At 34.0% G+C, this 21446-nt stretch overlaps 1 protein-coding gene across 5 annotated transcripts in view; it reads right to left on the bottom strand.

The window, feature by feature from the left end:
- LOC150099696 (SHC-transforming protein 1-like) overlaps positions 1–21446 on the bottom strand; it is a 238812-nt gene that overhangs the window by 143617 nt on the left and 73749 nt on the right. For 2 of the 5 annotated variants that reach the window (XM_090404443.1, XM_090404437.1), the window contains exon 1: positions 3783–4245. The exons of 1 other annotated variant lie outside the window; for it this stretch is intronic. The gene's annotated coding sequence lies outside the window, so the exon portion shown is untranslated. Of the gene's footprint in view, positions 1–3782; positions 4246–11467; positions 11557–21446 lie in introns of those variants that run through there. 2 more of the 5 variants (XM_090404442.1, XM_090404439.1) reach the window with 2 other exon arrangements.

Genomic DNA, 21446 nt, shown 5'->3' on the forward strand with positions numbered 1-21446 from the left:
TTTCATGTAGTTTTATTTCTTACAAATATACCACTTCAAAAAACTTCAGCTTTTACAAATAGATTTCACTGTTGACAGCGTCAATTTATTCAAGTTTACTATCAATGCCAGCTATTTTACTTACGCGTAAGAAATTATTTCAGCAGATGGTAGGTGCTGCAATGAGTAGTCCTATATCACCTGCTTCGGTTGGTTATTTTATGGAGCATTTAGAGGATCAGATTTCTAACACCATTTCTTCTCATCCTCGCATTTGCCTATGTTTTGTGGATGACATCTTTGCAATCTGTTCTCACTCTGAAACAGAATTACCTCAGTTTCTGGATAAAATTAACTCCTATATACTCTCATCAAGTACACTATTGAACGTGAAACTAACAGCAATCTTCCCTTTTTGGATACTTTAATATATCGTAAAGAATCAGCATATTCTACTATGTTTTAAGGATAAGCATACCCTACTTTAAAGGAACATATGAACAAATAGCAAAGACCCTTCGCCAATATAATTTGTGCACCACTCCAAGCTAGCCAGGAAGTTATTTCTTATCACCTATCAAAGATGTATTATATATCAATTATTCCTTGTAAATCTGAGGTAAGTACTAATTAGGGTCACTACATCATTTTGAGTTTCCAACTCAACCACCTCCCTAATCCCCTTGCCCAAATCTGCACTAGTGATTTACTCCTTGCTGGTTATAAATTTTGTACAATTTTTGGAAAATTTTATTTTATGTGTAATTTCTTACTTTGTGTATTTTTTCCTTTTAATTTTTTTTCTTAGTGCATTTTTATCTATGTGTAATTTTTTCTTTGTGTAATTTCTTCCCTGTGTAATTTCGTCCTGACACACATCACCTAGCTTTTCTTAATTTCTTCAGTTTCAAACAACATTTTGTCACCGCTGCTCTTAACTGAAAAATTCTGTGGATCATTCATTTTCTTGTCATTTTTTTAAAAAATTTTTTGATGTGCCTCTCAAGTTTGTTGTTTTATTTCCAGGTATGCTATTTCCTCGCGCTTATTATTACACCTTGTTTCTTTGATTTCTTTCTTCATGATTTCCTTATTATATCCTTATTAGCAGTTATTGTAAAACAAATGTGTCGGTATTCATTCTTTGCTAGCAGGAAATTTTGAAAATTAAAATAATAAAAACATTTTTTTTTTATCCTTTAATATATACCCAAGGTAAAATATTTTCTCTATATATTGTAACTGGTATTCACTCGGATTGTAGACATTTTAAATCATAATTTTACTGACTAGGAACACCGAGATAAGGTAAGATAAAAAAAAACTTTAAAACACAACTAGTTTCGTCGGAATGCCGACTTCTTCAGGTGTACAAATTATCACAAACTAGAAACTGGAAAAATAGCAAGATAAAACATGGACTTCTCATATTAGAACGTACTTCACTACCCTACCAAACTTCGTTCTTTCCTGAGTCAACCCAAGCCAAAACATAACCAACTTCAGTTCCCAAGAGTTTATAAAATCATCTGCAGTTGCGGAAAACCATATTATGGGCAAACCGATAAGTTGGTCTCACTACGTCTTGAAGAGCATCAACGTGATATCTCTTACATCAGAACACATGCAAGCACCCTCTCCAGTCATGTCCTTTTCTCTGCAAACTCTAATTTAGAAGAGCGTCAACACCATATAGACTTGAATCTTACTCCACCGATTAGAGGTCCCTTGACATTTCTGGGCATGTCAGAAAAAGGAGAATCCATTCCGATAACAGGGTAATCAATCTGTCTTCTGGGATATGTTTATTATTACAGGTCGGAAAATTTAGCTTTTCTTTTACGAACATTGTAGTTTTTAAAGTGTAACGATTTTACTTGGGTAACAGTTGGCAAAATGTACGTAGACTATTAACAAAATTAAAAAAGGTATAGCATAAAACAAAAATTTAACTAAGTTTATTTTTAAGAAAGTTTTCTATAAAATAAAACTAATTATACAGAAAAACAGAAATTTTTTCAAATGAACTTAGATATTCTAAACTTACAGTTGATAGAACTGAGACACTTTAATGTCCTAAACCGATTAATTATTTATGACTTGTTGTGACTCTTTTACAAACCCATGCAAATAAAAAGGTTGGAAAAAAATACCATTATCAAATCCTTTTAATCTTCATAGTCATTTGAATCGGTGTCCGAATCGCCATCACTTTCACTTAAACTGATCACCAAAGGTTCGCATAATTCTTCGATAATTGCGTCTCTGTCCCAATACATATTTTCCAATGAGGTGACATGAAAGCAATATTTTCCCCAGTTTTGAACTGTAATACTTTCAATCGCCTGTTCTGAAAGCTTAAAAAGTTTCGACATGTCAATATCTCCAGTTACGTTGCGATGGCGAATGAAACTTTTCACTTCTGCCCAAACATACTCAATAGTATTAATATCGCAATGATATGGTGGTAGCCTCAAAGCTAGAAATCCATGCTCTCTGAGCATCGTGTCGAATTTAAATAGTTTAGTTGTGGGCGAGTTTCTTTTGACCAAATTAAGCAATTCAATTTTTCGCATATCTGGGGAATGAGAAATGTTATTTGCAGAGAGCCAATCCATAAGAACTTGCTTCTTATTAGACCAATTTGGAACTTTGTTTAATCGAATAGAGTGATATGAAGCGTTATCAATTATAACAACAGCATTTTTAGGAAGGTTTGGAATCAGTTTTTCTTCTGCCCACTTTTCGAAGATCGTAGAATTTATTTGCCTATGGTAATTGGCTTTGTATAGTATGTTTGAATTCGGTAAAAAAACCCATTTCTCCACCCGCACACAAAATTATTATGCGCCGCGAGACATTTCCGGTTTGTAGCACTCCACATTCTTCTTTAGTCTGCTAACATTTTCCATAAGTTAAATTACTATTAATCCAAGTTTCATCTAGATACACAATCGGTCTTTTCTCCTCCCTGAAATATTGCTCTCAAATACTGCGTTCTAGATAAAACAATGTCACTTCGCTCCATGATGAGTTTCGTTTTATTCTGGGACTTTTTAAAACAAAATCCGATTTCCTGAAGTATTTTCCTTAAAGTTTCTCTTTTCCAAGGAAAATTAATTTTTTCTTTAAGCACAGGAATCAATTTCGGAACAGTTGGCACTGTTTTCTCAACCACGTAAAATTCGTGAATAGTTCTTCTTATAACATCTACATCAAAATCATTCAAAGCTACGGTTTCGATGGTTTTCTTTACTCTGGCGTTTTTTTTTTTTTTTTTGAGATTTAAATTTTGGCCTACCTTCATCTTTTGATTCCCTACGAATTATTTTAACAGTCAACCCCGATACACCCGCAATTGCACTTACACGTTTTATGACTTGAAAAAGGGGAACAAGGAGACAATTCTTTTTTCGCAGAATGTCAGCATATTATTCAATATTCTTTTGCAAGAGCTACTGAAACGTTTAACAACAGAACTTGTTGACTGTACTGGATCCGTCATACAAATTAATAATAAAAAAATAATGCAAAAAAGTGACAACAAAAATCAAGCTAGTACTAGTACAGCGACAGACAAGAAAGCACGTGATTTAGCATGTTGGCAACCAATTCGTACATCCTTCATTTCTTTCTCCCCTTCAGCATGAATCGACTATTCTTGGCAAAATGCCAAGGAGAGATCTACAAACGGTGGACTAATATCCATAAATGCGCTGATGAACTAGAAAGACGCATCTTAGAACGAAAATAAATAGTTCTGGACTCCTCACACATGAACAGCAATTTAAGTTATAGCTTACCTGACTCACACAGCGCAGTAATTCAGTTGTGGAGCTCTCGAGATAGTTCCAATTCACTAACGCCCCACGCTAGACCTGCCACGCAGACGCCAGTTCAAATTTGACTGTTGTTATTCCTAACTTGTTTACATGAGAAGTCCATGTTTTATTTTGCTATTTTTCCAGTTTCCAGTTTATGATAATTTGTATACCTGAAGAAGTTGGCATTCCGATGAAACTAGTTGCGCTTTAATTAATGTTTTTATCTTACCTTATCTCGGTGTTCCTAGTCAGTAAAATTATGATTTAATATATATATCTACCCTATATTTTTTGAAACGTTTGGAAACTCAGGGGCTACCCTGAATGTCAAGTCTTCAAAATTCGAGTCATCAGAATTCAAGAAAACCGGCCTACCAGTCCGGAACACGGGGGGTTGGGGTATAGCCCCCTAGTATATATGTGTTAAAGATACCAAACTATTTTAAACCTAGTTTTACTCCGTCTCCCAAGTAAGCAAACAGACAAATAAGTGAAGTTTGCGCCTGCACGTAGTGTGAGTCTAACTGACCCACAAGGTAGTGCAAGTCTAGGTAACTCGTGGTAAAGATCGAATAAGCTCTGATCACTATTCTTAATATTTACCCTTAATGCAAAGCCCATCTCCTTGAGGAGATGTATGATGCTATGCATTAAAGGCACGGGGCCACTACCCAGACCGGTTTCGACCTTTATTGAGGTCTCATAAGTGGGAGCCAGGCTTAGAAATACTAAGGTTAAGTAATACAGAGCTTATAAGTATTTTACCAAAACAAGTTTCCAAAAGGTGATTTGACCTTATTAAATAAAAATCTCAGGATGAGAGATTACCACGAGTTGCCTAGACTTGCACTACCTTGTGGGTCAGTTAGACTCACACTACGTGCAGGGACAAACTTCATTTATTTGTCTATTTGCTTACTTGGGAAACGGAGTAAAACCAGGTTTAAAATAGCTTGGTATCTTTAACATCGATTATACCCAAGGTAAAAAAACTTTCTACATCTATCTCTCATCCTGAGATTTTTATTTAATAAGGTCAAAGCACCTTTTGGTAACTTGTTTTGGTAAAATACTTATAAGTTCTGTATTACTTAACCTTAGTATTTCTAAGCCTGGTTCCCACTGATGAGACCTCAATAAAGGTATAAGCCGGTCTGGGTAGTGGCCCCGTTGCCTTTAATGCACAGCATCATACATCTCCTCAAGGAGATGAGCTTTGCATTAAGGGTAAATATTAAGAATAGTGATCAGAGCTTATTCCATCTTTACCACGAGTTGCCTAGACTTGCAATACCTTGTGGGTCAGTTAGACTCACACTACGTGCAGGCGCAAACTTCACTTATTTGTCTGTTTGCTTACTTGGGAAACGGAGTAAAACCAGGTTTAAAATAGCTTGGTATCTTTAACATATATTATACCCAAGGTAAAAACTTTCTACATATATACACACACAGATATTTTTACTTCATATTTTTTTTGGAAATTAAGAACAACAAATATATAACATATATTTCATGAAGTTTACTGTACAAGTATATAAAAAAAGTTTATAATAATTTTAATAAAAATTTTACATAGTAAACAAAGTTTTATATAGCAAATATTTTAACAATAAACGTAGTTGGAAAATGTAAATTGAATTAAATAAGCTTATTTGCGTACTAGGCAAATGTGCAAGTTTCTAAATGTACGGCATCCCTATGTCATATATCACTGTTAATGAAGGACCCAGTACGCCGTATTCCACTAAAAAAGCATTGCTTATTACATTGTTTATAGGTTTATATTTTGGTTTATTTTTTTTTGTAATTTTTTGTTTAAGAGATTTAATATATTTTATTATTTGGATATACTTCTATATCCAATGATTTCCTTTATATAAGAAGGCACTATAATGTTGGGTGCTTTTTAATGTCCAATTCCTCGCCCCCATACACAAGTATGCCTTTGCCTCAAATAGTACTATTCTATCATAAAATTGTCTCCTTAATTTCAGATCCCTGTTAAGCATATGCTAAATTAAAAATAAATACATAATGAATATCTTACTTGAAAATTAAGTAGTAATAGTAATAAGTTTTTTTCAAGTAGTAGTAATAAGTTTTTTTCTCCCCCAGGGAACAAAAAAAGAACTTATTAACTACTGAAAGTATTAGTAAAATGTTTACTCACCATGCGCAAGTACATTTATCTGAATTTTTAACATTTATTTGAACCATAAGCAATTCAAATATGAAACAAGATATAATTTAACCAGTTAATTACAAAAACTTGTTTATAATGAATTTTATTAAGCACTGTACACTTAATACATTTAAAATGCAATCAATTTAAAAAAGCTGTGATAAAAAAGAAATCACATTTTATATACACATATTGCTGCTTTTAATGTATTTGGTTCTAAATATCTTCGTGCTGAGTAAATTTCTCTCCTTTCCTCATCCTAATCGTAATGTGTAATTCGAAATACAACTTAACTTGCTTTGAAAGCTTTACATACATTTCAAGTGAAGAATAATTAAGCAATCTAAATCTGGCATTAATTATACTTCCTACTGAAGCTATACAATATTATAATACAGCTGAGCACAAGTATGCTATGGTAATGACTACACGATAGATATACAGACCAAAGGTCAACTGGCCGATATGAACAAGTCAGCAGTACTGTCATATGTACTCACGGGTTAGTCTGCCACGTGCCGCTATTAGCATGAAGTACTACATGTGAACAATTCATTTATTATTATTTTTATTATTATTATTATTATTATTTGACACCTCCAGGGAGTCCAAAGACTCATCGAGGGAGAGTGTGCCAACAGCATCGAACGATTGGTCGATTAGCTAATTCTTATATTCTGCAATTTCGACAGGAATGATGTTGAAAGTGATTTAAGATGTTCAGTGAAAATTACTACAGGAGTAGCTGGTTACTTCACTAAGACAATATCCCAGCGCAGTTGGCATTGTTTTGGAAACAGTTCTAGCCATTAACAAAAACGACTGTAGTCTGCATTCTCCATATCCACACCCGACATTTCTTTTTTTAAATCAATCTTATACACAATGGGCAGAAGAACCTATAGCATGTGAGTTGTGTAGACAAGATCTGGAAACTTATTGACAATTTTTTTGTGAAAAGCTGGAGGTTACAGTTGGACGGAAACCAGTGGCAGCTTGTACATAAGCACTGCGACACCGCAGCATCCCCAAGGAAAAAATGAAAAAAAAATTAAATTTTGTATTTATAAATAATAACAATCTTACAACATTATATAAATGCAATACAACATGTTAAAGGTTATGGCTTATGTCTCGACATTGATTGAATAGTTAATAATTGGAATTATTCGATTAACAATTTAGATTACGAAACAAATGCATTGCGATCTAACGCAGTGTCGGAATTATCACGTTCGGCCAACTGCAGCTAGACTCGCCGATATTCGATTGCGCTTACAAGTGAATCCGACACTGCTCAGAGAGCAGTGTCGGATTTACATACAATATATGCTTGCGCGCGTTATTTCTGTGAGATACGAAACTTTTTATTATTCGTGTGTGTTTGTGGTGAGGGTGAAATATTTTTAATAAAGCGATTTTTTAATATGTAAATTTATTTATTAATAAATTGGTTACTGATTAGGGGAAAAAAAATCTTTTTTTTTTATTTTGCATATGCAGCACCCCCACTTAAAATTTTCACCGGCCGCCACTGATGGAAACACTTCGTCAAGAAGTTTCAGAAAAAACAGAGGCAGTTGGTGCTTTGTGTTTTAACAGGTCCAACGGAATGATGAAAGATGGATGCCAGCTCCATGGTGCAGTATTCATGAAAGTACCTAGTGAGATAGTGGTCAAATAAGTCAGTAGACGAGGAATCATTATCAGACAATTCACTCTTAGGCAGCATCAAGAATTTTTTTGAGAGATTTCAGGCGCACTATGTCAAATATGTGAACAGTATTCTAAGAACGAGCAGATAAGTACAGTTACTTGGTGAATGAAAAGTAGTGTTTGCTGCAGGAAATTATGTTTAAAAAAAATTAAGAAACTGAGGTGGAAGAAATTGATGTGACGTGTTTATGCTAAGCAATGCTACAGGTCACTGTCAGTCCAAACGGGGGGAGATCATTTATTTGATGAAGGGAGGGTGAGCTGAAGTCCATTTTGTGAAAAAGAAGGCAAGACCATGCGCGATCTGGTGGCAGTGAAGGTGACTGGGTTATCCTTGCTTCAATACATAACGGCATGGAGATAGAGTTTAAGACAATGATTGCAAATGATCCCCTCCCCCCAATGCTTGGCAAGTTTGTCCATTGCATAATTTATAGATTCAGTACGACGAATGTAGTGTATACTGTTATCTCATCATCAGCAAAACTGTTAACAGTAGTATTGGCCAACGAGAAAGGTTATTTATATCAAGTAAAAAGAGCAGGACAGGAAAATGGCGTTGAAGCGCTAAGAGAGAAAGCTTCCTCCAGAACAATAAACGACAGGGAAGAAGTTGGCTACCCAATTGCAACGGGAAACTAGACTGGAGGATAGCAGTTTACTGAGCAGGCCGTGATGGTATGATTAAATGTTCTGGAAATGTCAAGAGCAACAACACACGTTTCTCAAAGCCTTGAGTAATGTTATTTTTTTTATATTATTATTATTCCCAATATGAAATTGCAGTTCAAATGAGCGATATCTGAAAGTATTGCAGCGATTGAATCACACGCAATGCAACAATTTCAAATTAAGAGTACCAACAGGACCAGAGAGTGGCAAACATATCTTTGCCATAAAAACACCGGGTGTTTTGTTGTTATTCGAAATTTTATATATATGCTTCATCGAGCTTATAAAATAACGCAGAGGAAATCTGAATCCTGGAACATCAGTGGCTTTGTACATTCCACAAGTTATTTCTTGCAAAATCTGTTTTTCTCAGAACGCTTATTTTGTGAATAAGCTCAAGCACTAAGTTTTTCGATAATGCTAACTTTGACTCGAGAAAGGCTATAAACAGATTTTGTTTACGAGAATTTGTTTATATCTACTTTTTTTGGAATGTTTCTTGTTATTCAGAATTGTTTTATATATTTATTTATTTATTATTTTTTGAGAGCCAAACAGCTTGAGGTGTTTTAAAAAGAATAAAATCTATTTCAGCAGTAATGAAAACTAATAATATGAGCAACGTATATAGAAAGAAAGCAAACAAAGGACTATTGCTGCTATTGTTCTTCAACAAAGGAGGACCATTCAATCATACGCATTACAATTTTTTAAAGAATCAAGAAAAAAAAGCAACATATAATAATAGCATTTATTTTATGATTAGTGGTTGTTTTTTTTTAATACGCCAAAGAAACCAAGGATATGAGACATACGTACTGAGCTGGTCTGTTTTTTTTTTTTTTTTTTTTTTTTTTTTTTTTTAAAGATGAATGATCCGAATTTCCGGGGGGAGGGGGGCTGCCATTTCTGTGAAACCGGTTAAGTCGATTCCTGCTCGAGGAAAATCTACATATGCCACTGATGTCATTTCCTTAACACAACAAGAATAACAAAATACAGTCGGGTCTCTTTTTATGCGGTAGATACAGTACGTTCCACAGAAAACTGCATATAAAAAACCGCACAAAAAAGACCTAACTTATTCCATAATTTTCTAAAACCGCATAAAACCGAAGCAATGAATTAAAATAAACCAAAAAAAAAATCGCATAAAAGTTTATAAAAATTCAGGAAAATAAGAACGTCTAAGTTTGTTTTAAAGCTTTATTCATTTAATTTTTATTGAAAAGTAACAATTTTTTTTTATCAGAATTATCGTCGCTATTAGATAATATTCGACAACGTTTGCGAACTGGTGCGAAATCACTTTCATCACCAGAAGAGATAGTCAGCGCATCTGATCTGTATGGTAAAGGCAATGTTTCTTCATAAACAGAATTAGCTTGACCCTCGTTCGCTGCCGATTTTTTTCTTCTGATAATCTAATCAGTGATTAAACTTTGCGATGAAGATTTTACTAATTTTTTATACAGCTCGCGATATTCAGACATACTGTTTTTCAGCTGACGTTGGAATTTAAAGGCTCGTTCAGAATATTTTGTCATTAACAAGAAAATGATTTTCCAATTTATTGCACAGTTCAAGACCTTCTCGAATTATATTCAGGTTTTTCTACTGCTTCACTGTTGTTTTCTGGATCTTCAACGATATCTAAAGCTAATTGAAATCCAATAATATCATCGTCACTTAAGGTATTTATCCACAAGCAATTCGTCTACATCATTCTGGCTAAATGTATCAAAACCTTCTCCACCAATTTCATGTGCCAAACTAATGATTTCAACTAATAATATAGATGTTTGAATGGTTGCACTGTTTGCAACACATCCAGGCGAACTGCTTTCCAGCAGGCATTTAAAGTTTGTGGTCTTATTTCAGCGATAGCAGACGCAACATGATTTAAACAGTCCAAAATAGAATTTTTTTTTTCAAACATTAGTTACTGTTAATAATCAGTTTTCTAGTTTATCCAATATAAATTTGAAAAGTGTGCTTAACGTAATATTTTTTAAAAGTAGCAATTATACCTTGATCTAATGGCTGAATAATGCTTGTTGTATGGGGTGGAAAAAACACTACCTGCACATTTCGATGTTCTAAATGCGGTGACTTGGTACATTTTCAACAATTAATAAAACTTTAAAATTGAGAGCTTTTTGCTTCATATATGTTTCCACTTCTGGTATAAAGCAATTATTGAACCATTCAGTAAATACAGCAGTGTTACCCAGGCCTTTGTATTAGCCATCCAATGTACCGGCAGCTGTTTTAGATCTTGGCCTTTTAGAGCACGTGGTCTTAGAGATTAATTTAGTAAGGGGTTTCAACATTTGATCCCCTGATGCACTGCTACGAAGTAACAACGTTACTTGATCTTAGCTTGCTTTAAACCCATTTGCTTTTTTCTCAGACTTTGCGATGTAAGTTCGACTAGGCATTTTCTTCCAAAACAATCCTGTTTCGTGAGCGTTAAACACTTGATCGGGACAATATCCACCATCTTCAATAAATTCAGCTAACTTCTCTTGAAAAATTTTGGCTGCTTCATCTGCTGCTGCAACCTCGCCTTTAACTTCACGTTATGAAGTGCATTCCTTTTTAAAAATCCTGTTAGCCATCCTTTGCTAGCCGAAAATTCTTTATCAGCATGGGAAGCGGAAGTAGGTGGCTCCAATTGTTTCATCTATTCATAAAACCGAAGAGCTTTTTGTTTAATTAAATAACCACTTATAGGAATTCTTTGAGTTAATTCTTCAATCCAAATTACGAACGCTCGTTCCGTTTTCTAATAAAGCATCTCTTGAGTACGATGATAATTTGGCATTTAGATTTGTGCCAGAAATGACAGATTTTCTTATTGCGACTTCATTCTTTTTAATTGCTCTTATAGTAGATTCGCCTAAATTAAAATGTTTACCAATCGCCGCAGATCCCTCTCTGTTTGCTAAGCGATCTAAAATTGCAATTTTCATCTCCAAAGAAATTGCTTTTCTTTGGTGCTTTTTTTTTCTCCACTGGGCCAAATAAAATCAAATAAAAATTAGCAAAATTTAGACTTACGATAATGAAAAGGCAAACACTTACTCACATGCAAAATTAAACTTCACGGACACTCACTGCTTAGACGTTACTCACGTTACGCAGAATGTGCTGCAACACGTTATTCCTTATGTACAACTGGAAAACCCCGAATTTGCATGAAATATGCACTACATAACTTCAAAACCACATAAAAAAGAGATCCGAGTATACTTTTTATATCAGAAGTTAAATGAACAAAACTGAGCTGTTCATTGCTGCTGAATATAATCACTGTTTACACTACATCACAGTTTTAGGTTTTGCTGTCTCTAATTTTGCCTGTGAGTACTTACTTTAGATGTCCACTTTCAATGTGTACTTACAAGTGGATATTTAATTTCTATCAGTCTACTCGAGGGAAGGAAAAAAGAAATTGGTGTGGTGTAAGTATGTAGGGAAGGGAAAAGGAATAACCAGAATTTAACATGTTCGGCGATTCCTTTTCCCTTCCCTACATACTTACACCACACCAATTTCTTTTATCCTTCCCTCGAGTGGACTGATTGAAATTAAATATCCACTTGTAAGTACACATTGAAAGTGGACATCTAAAGTAAGTACTCACAGGCCAAATTAGAGACAGCAAAGCCTAAAACTGTGATGTAGTATAAACAGTGATTATATTCAGCAGCAATGGATAAAAATATAACCGACCAACAGGCGATGTGCTGAGTGGAATTCCATCCCTCTCTCCAGTAGCGTAGCCAGGTTTTTGGCGCCCTTGGCAAATTCGCAGCGAATGTTTTTCATTTTTTTAGTGTAACAATTTCGACAATTGGTGGTAAAATATCCAGTCACTGGCGGCCTTGACACCTTCCCCAATGCCATAGCGTTGTTATCCCCCCCCCCCCCCCCACGCACACACATCGTATTTAAAAATAATGCTGTACCAAATAAAATTTTTAATGAATAGTGGTGGATCGATCACGAAGAACCGGTAATAAATTAAATCATTCGAATGCTAAGGTTTGCATCTTTTTATGTAAGTCATATTATGATTAAGGGCTTCCGTAGCAGAGTTGGAAGAACGACATGACAAGCGCCTCTCAGTTGGTATGGACCTGGGTTCCATTCTCATCACATAAGGAATTTTTATATAGACTTTTTTAACTGAAGATGAATTAGCTGGTCAACATTACGGTGTAGCAGGTTTTATTCTGCAATAAACTCTGTTTTTTGTTCTTGCAAAACAAGCAAACGGGTCATAGAACATAGGCAATTAACAGACAAAAATGTTTATGAGGTGAACGTGTAATTTTCTTCCGTGATGAGTCGTGGGCTGAATTGAGGCACCATGTAATAATATTAAGTTTCCATTGTGTAAGTCCGTATACTATGTCAATCCCTGACACTTGCAATAAGCTAAAAAGTCGACGAAACCATGCGAAGCTGTCATATCAAATATACACGAAATCTCTTTTTAATTATTGTTATTATAAGTCGTTACAGCAGGTTCCCATGAGATCCGTAGAATTATCACAGGCAATCGATACTTAAACAATCCTCAAGAGATTTAGACTACCTTCCAACCATCCATCACACTGGTCTTCCATGAATCAATTTCGAGAGGTTCGTTTTAGATATCAAGGCATCTTCAACTAAACAGTGTGTGAAAAGAGGCGTCTTTTCACTCACTGGTAACTTATTCCGCAAAACCCGACTTCTCTTTGGCTTGTACAAATTCCAAAAATGGACTCGCATACATGTCATGTGAATCATCTCCGACGTATCGATTTGAAAAATTCGTTCTTTAAACTTATTCGTACACTTCTTCTTTTGTCGATCAAATTGCACAATTCTCAAGCTTTCCTGACATACAGTATTCCAAAGTTATTATTATATTTTACTTGTTATTCATCTTTGAACCTATTCCAGAGAAACTTAATCGCCGATGACCAAATATGCACACAGCGGAAATGTGAATCCAATAAAGGCTATAAAATGATAAAACAGAAAAAAAAAAAAACAATGGCACAACCATCTTCCCTGTCTATACTCCGGAGGGGGGGGGGGGGGCTGTTTAAAAGAATGCTACTAAATTTGGAATATAGTTATTAAACTGTTTATGTTGAAAGTTCTGGAACAAAAACTAAGTGGAAGTGGAATGAAAATAAACAACTAACTAAATCAATTATATACTAGTTTCGCAAACTTAGCTAACGTCAAACGTTCTTCGTAATGTTCTGCAATTACTACTGTTGGGCAATAGGGTGCTAAGTCCCATTTCATCTTTCATGAAATGGTCGCTAACCAAAAAAACGTTGTGCTAGTCCACTTTTACGTTGTCCATAAAGAATGTGTTCTTTTCTTCTTACCAAGGTAGTTCCGTCCTCTGTCCCAAATACCCACATTGACAGGGGGGGGGGGGATACTGTAAGACACCTGGACGGAAACATGATCCTGACAATCCTTGATATGTTTGAGGAATTGGAAACCTTGTTCAAAAGGTTTGCAGACTGCTTTTATTTTGTGTTGTTTTAGGAGTGAGTCAAATCTATTTGTTGTACCTTTGATATACGATAGGGATACAGTATGCATGTATAATATGGTTGGGGAGGGATTATAGTAAGTCTCTGGGTGGGACCATTTATGGCTTACATAATGGGGGCGCAACGGGACAATTGGTTTGTGAACTTTAGAAAGCCCAGCCTTGGTCTGTGAAGGTAAAAAAAAATTAGGGCCCACAAACCTGTAGCCTAACTGAGTCCAATGATGGATACCATAAATTATCATACCTATAAACTTGCTAAACATTTGCCAGAAGAACTCAACAGGCACATCGGAAAGATATCGTCTTACATAAACTCCATACATACACTTTTAAACCAACCATACACAACCTTCACTTGGAGAAGAACGATCGTTTAGCAAACTTCGATGTGTTGTCCCTTTTACTAATGTTCTAGCAGAAGATACATTCGTGATTCTTTCCAAAATATTCCTCGTGGTGATATTTGCAAACACTATAAGTACTGTCTTAAATCGGAGTAGTACAGCAGGAATAACCAACTGTTTAAGCAAAATGGATGCATAATGGGTTCCGCACTTTCATTCCCTCACTACTAACTCGTACATGGAATCTTTTGAAACTTGGACACTAAATTCATCCCACTCCCAAGTCAAAATATAACTGAGGTATATACACGATGTCTTTGCCATTTAGTCATATGACCACAGGCTCTTTCTAAATTTTTACAGCTTCTTAGCAATATCCATCCCGAAGAAGTTTCATTGTTGAAGAGGAAAAAAATGGTCTCTAGCTTTCGTCAGGGCCGCATTTACCATTAGGCGCAAGATGGGAGCCTCACTCTCTAGGGGGGGGCCTCATTTTAAAACCTTACTCCACACAAAGAACAATAAAAAAAAGCATAGTTATAGTTGCAAATTAAATACTTATTTTTAAATATTAAATTCATAATATAAAAACTAGAGGCCACTGAAAAATTTGTGAGGCTTCCCGCTTCCATTTGAAATACATTGTTCTTTCCTTAGAATATAAAACTAACAGGAACTCTGTATTCCATAAAATTCATGTATGCAAGCGTACATTTCTTTGCTGGAGGTATATACACATCCAGCAAACCTGGATAATATTCTGTCCACCTGCTGAAAGAACATGGATAAGAAGTGTAGTTTGACCGTCATGTCCATAAGAAGGTGCGATAATCCTTCACGCTGAAAAGAACACTTAACTAAATTACCTGGCGTCCGTAGTAGCTACGTTCTGTGGCCTACAGCAAGAAACGCAGTTGCTGCCGTTTGCTCAGCAACCGGAATCTAAGTTATATCAGACTAAATACCTATGAGTTATATCCATTTTGCCGCTTGTTTTTATCGTATAATTATGGTTTTTAATGCCAGCGTAAAATAAGAAATCCTTTCATACTTTCTTCACTTCATATGTATCAATTTGGAAGATCAATGTCACTATCAATTTTATTTGCTAATTATTTTAATCACCAATACATTTTAAAATTCTCCAAGAACTTGATTGAAGATAATTATTTTTGGCAAACAATTATTTTATAAATTCATGAAAATCCGAATCTGAAAATGAATACAGCCTCCATCTGTTCCAAATTAAGTTTCCTATTTTATTCATAATCTTAGTTCGAAGGTTAGTTATCATATAAATCTTGAATCATATCGTGTAATGCATAATTTTTATAACGTAATCTGTAAGTTTTTGCATTTCAACTTTCTTGGTTCCTCCCCTAATCACTCGCTACAAATCAAAAGAAACGGAAGTTATGAAGTCAACGGTTATGTACATATTTTCAGCTAATTTCTATATTATGCGGCAGTTTTGAAGTAGCGATATTTTCCCTACAGTTTATCTTTTGAAACGATGTGGGTGCATGCATCAAAATGAAATTTTATTTCCAAAATTGTCATAATAGGATTAATTTGCCTTTAATGGCTACATTAAGATTATCACCACACCTCCCAAAATTATCACCACACACACACACACACACACACACACACAAATACTGCTAGACAACATACGCGCACTTTCTTTTTGTTAAAGAATTCGTTATTTTTCCAAAGTAATTGTACTGTTGCAGTTTTAAGCAAAAGACAAAGGCATAGAATCTGATAAAATACCATTGGATATAAATTAAAAAGACTCACAATTGGAAACCCCGAGTAATGCAGTTTAACACCATTTATTGTTCATAAAAAAAAATAAAAAAATTGTTCCTAAAATTGAAATGTGCGACCCATATAATCTTATTTTGCACAGAAAGGAAGCAAAATGTCATATTTATTTCAATAAATGTTATTTAAAAAATATAAATATTTGACATAATATTTCCAATGCAAACAAACATTTTGATTATTTTCGCACATGTGAAATTCGTTTTTATTTGGGAAGAGATGCAATAAGTAAATTGTCCAGCAAAAAGGGGTCAATCCAAGAAATACAGTGAACATAACTATAATAATCCGTTAATGGGGGGGGGGGGGTTGCATTTTAACAGATAGAATGCTGATGAAGTTTCATCAGCATTCTGCCTTTTTATTAGGTCAAAAGGATTTTGAGTATATTTGTAAACAGATATATTCAACGTAACTTAGAAAGTTTTGTTGTAAAAAGTGCTGCATTTGAAGAAATATTAGCGGCATAATAATAATAGCAAAATTCATAATGCTTCAGAATAACTTGATAATACCAAAACAAGATGAGATGCATCTGTAGAAATCTATTATTAGAGTCCTTTTAATTATGAACTCTATAAAGATATATTTAATAAATTTGTATTTTTATATTTTTAAATAAATAAACTAGTTTGATTTTGTCACAGATGGTTTTTGCTAGACTACCTGGACTTTTAGACTATTGTTCTTATCAATATTGTAAAAACTCGATTGTAGCTTAAATATTCCAAAGCACATTACATCGATTTTTTACTTAGGTCAAGTCCCATAATGGTTGTGAGGCCTGGACTCTAACAAAACACGACATGAAGAAGTTGGAGGCTTTGAAATTTGGTGCTGGAGAAAGATGATGAAAATTAGTTGGACAAAAAAGAAAAGTAATGAAGAAGTTCTAAATATAGTTCATGAAGAGCGGTCATTAATGAAACACATCAATAAGAGAAGAAAAAGCCTAATTGGAGACCATTTGAGGCATAGAGGACTGATTACAGAAATAATGGAGGGGACTGTAGAAGGATAAAGAGGCCATGAGGCAGAACAAGAATTTCATATATAAATAACATAATGATGCTAACTGGCACTAAGAGTTATGAAGAGATAAAATGTAAGTCACAAGAGAGGATGCTGTGATGTGCTGCTATATTTACAAATTTTCGGATTGATGCACCAAAGAAGAAGTCCCATAAGAATGTTGTAAAAAATAACCTTGACTCTATATTTTGTATTAGATATTTTTGTAAATAGCCCTTTGGAAATTAACTGTATATACTTCTTTAATAAGAATATGTTAGAGTGTTAAAAACAAAGTCAATGTTTTTCGCTGCAGCTGTATGTAATAGATCTACAATGGCTGCACTAGACAGGTTGTTTATTAAATTTTGTGTGTGAGAAAGAGTTACAAGCTCTGCACGTAAACACCACCGAAGTCAGTCAGAAAGGTTCAAACAACTTTCCAATGGTCAGCAACTTACAATCAAAAGAAGGCATAGAAGAGAACAAAGAGAGTGGGCCGAACTTGAAACTTAAGATGAAAGAATCATGCCGAATTCTTCGGGGGTTACAAACTTCGTGCGAGGTCTCAGAGAAGGCATAATAAAAGGGGACAGAGCCAAGCATATAGGGCTTCCCATTTCCAGACGTTGCCAGAGAGGGGCTTCCCGGTTCCAGTCTTAAGAGAAGGCTTCGAGTTGCCGAAAGGAGATGTTCCAATCGCCGGAGAAAAGCTTCCAGGCCAGAGAGGAATCCCGGTTGACAGTTGGCAGCAATTCAAGTTAGTGGAGGAAGCAGAAAAAGGAGGCAGTCGTCCAGGCATTTTTGGCGAGTCCAAGCAGAGAAGAAAAGGCGAGACAAATTACCCAAAGCACCTTCGCTTGGAAGTATTTCTTTTCGCCGTGAGAGAATAACTTTTTGCCAGAGCTGTATATGAGTACTGCAGGGCACAGTCACAGTCCGCTATTTTCCCAATGAGATATTTCTGAAGCCAGATTTCCTGAAGGAAGCTCAAGATCTGAGATGAGAGAATTACCTTAGAACTTTTTGTGCAAGACCTTTGACTGAATGTACAATAGTTTGTAAGTTATATACCTTTGTACAATTCCTCTTATAATGTGCTTTAGTTGGACAATTAAGATTTATATTAACAGTAACAAGAAGTGTCATTAAGGGAATCTATTGGCATATATTTGAAGTTGATATACAGTTTGTAAAAGTAACTTAATAGAGAGTTAGCTAACCTCTTTGCAAGTATACTAGAAGTTTAATAAGTGGAAATTGTAAACAGAGTAAATAAGTTTTTGAGTTAAAGAAAGTTTTTGCGCTCATTTTTAAACACATTCCAGAGACAACAGTTTTTTTTGTGTGCTGCTGCTATTTGTATTAATTAGTTGGATAAGAGCAGTTTCTACATCACATAAATAGAGCATTTGAATTTCAAGTTTATTATTATTTATAAATTAAATTGATTTTTCAGTTCATTTTTTTGTGCATCAAGATTCTAGTCATTTTAGGGTAAAATGTCGAGTAAAAAAGTGGATGTTAGCGAGCACAGCAAGTTATCGTTACTATTTATTGCCTCTAAGTTTTAATTAAAGCTGGAATTATTATGCTTATTACTGCAACTTAAAAAAATCAAAGCTGGAGTTGAATAAATCTTAATAAATAAATGTTGTAATTCAATAAATATGATGATTTTTTGCTATAATTTTTATTACCGTCAATTCAAAATATTTATTTTTAGTGAGAATATCTGAACTTTACAGTTCAGGAAGTTCCAATTTTTATCTTGATTAGTAAGCTTAGTTTGATTGCATTTAAATTCTTTTTTTAAAAAAAAAAAAAACTTTTATCCTTATACTAAATTATTACCATACCTTTTAATATTTTTTCGGTATTCAGAATTTTTTGTAGCAACTATGATGCTTGTTAAACAAAATCAACGTTCTCAAAATCAATAATCAACACTGCAATTGAAATCTTTCACAGGAAGATTTTAATTACATCTTTCTTTAAATTAATTATGATTCAATTACATGGAATATTTAAAAGTGTAAATAATATATTTAGAATTACATTAAAAGATTTTAAACTATTTAGAAAATTTAATATTAAATATAAAGTATCGTAGAAGTTGCATAATTATTTATAATCCATCGCTATAAGTTAGTCATTTATTTATATAAAATGACTTATAAGGTTGCTAGTTTAATATTAATATTTATTGTATATATGTGAAATTCGTTTATATTTTTGGGAAGAGACGCAATATATAAACTGCACCAAAAGGGTCAAATATCGTAGAATATTAAAGGAAATTCCAAAAAACGGTAATTAAACTGATAATTTAGTTACCGTTATTTGGCTAGTACTTGTAAGGCTGTATACAAGCGTATATATCTAATTATATGGTTAAAGTAGTTGTCGCAGTCGTTAAGAATATATTATTCAATTAGTTATTCTTATTTTACTGTTACTCGTTTATTTTAACAAAACCAAGATACTACTGTTTCTATTTTTGTATTTTATAAGCTTTTAACGTAATTGTTTATTTTATTTATATGTTTATTTTGGATTTAATAAATAGTTATATCGTTTTTGATAGATTAATACGCATAATGATGCCAAGAAAATTTGAATCCGGAGCTAGTAAAAGAAAACGACTTAGAGAAAATGAAAAACAGCTAAATAGTGAAAAGGGGGCAATTTTGTCTTTCTTGCGTTCTGAAAATGAAGAATTTCGTAGAACTGAAGTTGTACTTCACAGTTCTCGGAATGAAAACGAAACATTGGTATCAATATCAGGAGGAGATGAAAGTGAAAATGAAGAACATCAAATGATGTGGAAAACATAGAAGGAGAGAAAGAAGGAAATGAAACAAATCAAGAGGATTCTGAAGAAAATTTTCAATCGGAGTCTGTACTTACCAGCAAGCAAGCTATCTCTTATCCTACCGATATAGCAGTGTGGCCACTTACTATTAATGAACAGTTTATCGAGCATATTTTAATAAATATGCCCCAGAATGCTTGTAAAATCGAAAATTTAAAAAAAGAATACACGTCAGAAAAGTACATATATATAATTTTTACTGTAAAAAGGCGAATGGAACAAAGGAGAAACGAGAGTGCCTAATTTTTTCAGAAACCAGCAAAGCAATTTACTGCTTTGTTTGTAAATTGTTTTCTAAGTCAAATAATAGCTTAATGAAGGGGTTTTAATGACTGGGGAAATATAACATGAACCTTATGTGATAACGAGCATTCTACTGAGAATATACGAGCGATGTGCACATATCACAAAAGAAAATCAAGTTCTGTAAATAGTCGAATTGATCAAACAAATACAATCTGAAGAAAATTATTGGAGAGAGGTTTTAAAAAGAATAATAGCTACCATTAAGTTACTGAGCAAACTAGGGCTAGGTTTAGAGGAAATACAAATGATATTTTTTCTGATTCTTGCGAAAATTATTTATTGTGTTTACATTATTTAAGTGAATTTGATGATTTTTTAAACATCACATGAAAATGTACGCCAACTGTGGTTCTGGCAGATCAAATTATCTTTCTTACCATACTTGTGATGAATTCATAGCGTTAATAGCTAAAAAAACAAGAGAAATATTAATATCAGAAATTAAGGAAGCTGCTTATTTTGCAATAATACTCGATTCAACGTCAGACATTGCACATAATGACCAACTTGCTATGATATTTAGGTATGTTGCCCAAATTCTGACATGAGAGAAACATTCCTTATATTTAGAAGAGGTAGTATTTAAAAAATTAGAAGAATTATCTTTGGATATAAAAATGTGCAGAGGGCAAGCTATGATAACGCTGCCAATACGAAAGGTATCTATACAGGTTTGCAAGCTAGGCTGAAAAGACGTAGTCCCTCTGCACATTATATACCGTGCCCTAGTCATTCCTTAAATTTAATTGCAACTATGCCGAAGAATCTTGTTCGGAAGCAGTGCAATATTTTTGTTTTATTCAAAATGTATAGAATTACTTTTCATCTTCAACAAGAAGATGGGTATACTCCTTAAACATTTAGAAAAAAAAAATCTTTAGCAGTTAAAACACTAAGTGAAGCGAGGTGGTTTGCAAGAGCTAATGCTATATTGGCTTTGACACGTGGATATAAACAAGTTAAAGACGCATTACTTGAACTATCCATTTCTCCTCATGAAAAACCTATTTCTAAATTAGAGTTCATCATTGGCCGAACATTTTGACAAACCAGAAACAGCAATTTTAACAGTTATGTGGGACAAAATTTTACAACGAATAAATGCTACTAGTAAATCTCTACAAGATCCCGA

The sequence above is a fragment of the Typopeltis vanoorti genome, chromosome 14 (genome assembly GCF_054136105.1).
Source record: "Typopeltis vanoorti isolate ZY-2024b chromosome 14, IOZ_Tvanoo_1.0, whole genome shotgun sequence".
NCBI lineage: Eukaryota > Metazoa > Arthropoda > Arachnida > Uropygi > Thelyphonidae > Typopeltis > Typopeltis vanoorti.